We start from the raw sequence: 2,305 nt of genomic DNA, 5'->3' as shown, positions 1-2,305 counted from the left end.
CTCTTTATCCTACCGGAAAAACTTCTGTGACCCCTGCCTAGTAACAAAAGGATATGGACGATCGGATGAGCTCTGCAGGCCGACACTGCGGAGATCGTGGGACTCCCAAAATGGCGGCCGTGAATCTCGCGAGACGCGAGATCCAAGATGGCCGCCGGAAAAACCGGGAAAAAAAGTTTCCCGGTGTGTCGGCGAACAGAAAACGGCTGGTGAGCCGCGAGGGAGTGCTAGGGACAGGGTGAGCGTTACCCTGAGTGGAAGCAAGCTGGGAAGCCAGCGAAACGAAGGGGAATGAAAACGGAGGTATCCTGAGGGGAAAAGTTTACCATAAAACACATATACAGAAAAACATAATAACGTAAAATAAACGTAAGATAAAAGGGGGGAACCCCCCAGGATAGAAAGGGAGAAGATTCCCAGAAGAAACAGAATAAGGAAATCGAATATTAGCATACAACATAGAAAATACAATCTATATAAAGGGAAGAGCCTGAAACTCTGACCTGTCTGCTGATGGAGCAGTAAAGAAAGAGGGGGAGGAGCCTCATCACTGTGAATACTATACCTCCTACTATATTTTGATTGGTTAATGTTTTCACTCCTTTTCTTTACTGCTATGTGGAGTTAGTAAAGAGAGTTAATGCAAAATATGAAGCCTCCTGTCATGTGGTAAAATTTGGTTTATTCAAACGTGATGCCTTCCAGCTCGGTAATGTTCAATTCTTCTTTAATTAAACTTTACAATAATAAAAAAAAGGCAGGTATAACATCATCAACAGAGTGTAACCTATGTATGGCAGCGAGATTGCAGCACATTTTTTTTTTTATGTATAACAGGAAGTACTAGAATGCGTTGAGACAGAAGAAAACTTGGCACAATATATGTATGAAAATCTGTGTGTCAGGTCAGATGGACTAAGGTTAGGTAAGCATACAGATACTGATCCTGACTCTAACTGCTAGTCAATGGCATATTTTCTTTTTGGTATTGCTTTAAAAAAGTTAGCTAGATACAGAGATGAGGTCCGCTGAGAACAAATGGCCATTAACCCTCCACCCTGACCAGATGTGCTAAGCAGAATAAATATTTAACAAAATGAGCTGAGAATGCTACAGTGCTATGGCTTTTGTAACAAGAGGATAACTTATTGTTGCCCATCATATATGAGTAGCCCATTGGTCTCTACAAGTGCAGCAGTGGGGCAATACTCAGGTGGGGCCACAGGAGCCCAGTTCAGCCAATCCCTTTGAGTGGCAAGATTTGGGCGCAGTCCGGTGGGTCCGCGTATTCTTTTGCTTGTTTGCGCTGGGGTAGCACATAGGTGTATGCCAGCATTCGGGATCCAGGGTTTCGGGACTGCCTGGGAGCTAAGCCTGTTCCCCTGCTGGGGTGGCCGTTGGAGCTTGATGGAAGGTGGCTGCTCCTGCTAGAGATTTTCAGCCGGTATGGTCGACGTCTAACTGTTGTGCCTCAGGAGATTCTCAGCCTGTGATGGCGGTTTGCCGCTGGAGTGTGGGTAGGAGAGTCTTTGCCCACAGGCAATTTCCCCTGCTTCAGCACTACACGGCTCCCCTCCTCTGGTATAGGCTGTTGTTTTAACTGCTGTGTTCTGGCTTGCAGTTTGGCCCAGAAGGCATTAAATATTCCATCCAGGCGCTGCTTGCCTTGTTCGATGTAGCTGTGAGGGGCTGGCTGCATGAGGCCCAGGCCCCACGTGTTGCAGGGGGAGGCTGTCGCCATTTTAGGTAATGAGAGTTGCAGCAGTTCGTCTCGGCCCTGATGCCAGGTGCCACGGTAGTGGGATTTAATCAGAGCGGGGACCGGGATAACCCCCACCGGCCCAGAGGGGGTGGGGAAACAGGGTTCAAACAGTCACAAAGTCTGCTTAGTTACCGATAGGGAGGTCGGCCTCCCCTCCCGATCGGTTTCTGAATGGGCCGTTCATATTGCGTCAGTTCTTCGGCCCTGCAGGGCACTCGAGTGCCACGGAGTATAGCCGGCACCTTCTCTGCACCCTCAGAATTCGGTCTGCAGTTTCTTTAGTCGGCGGTGAGCTGTTTTTCAACGATTTTAAGTTTATTGTGTGGAGAGCTCACTGACCCTGCGTCCGCTCAGTATGGCGGTCAGGTTAAAAAACGTAACCTAACATTACATGCTAATTATTATTATAATGCAACCACATACTGCAACCCTGAATACGCATTCCCAGCTTCTCCATGTGTCTCATTACCCATCCCCACCAGCCCCTCCATGTGTCTCTCCACCCTAACCTCATCTACCTGCTCACCTCTTTGTAGCAAGGCT

The sequence above is a fragment of the Pelobates fuscus genome, chromosome 3 (assembly GCF_036172605.1).
Source record: "Pelobates fuscus isolate aPelFus1 chromosome 3, aPelFus1.pri, whole genome shotgun sequence".
Taxonomy (NCBI): Eukaryota; Metazoa; Chordata; class Amphibia; order Anura; family Pelobatidae; genus Pelobates; species Pelobates fuscus.
Note: the sequence above shows the minus strand (reverse complement) of the source record.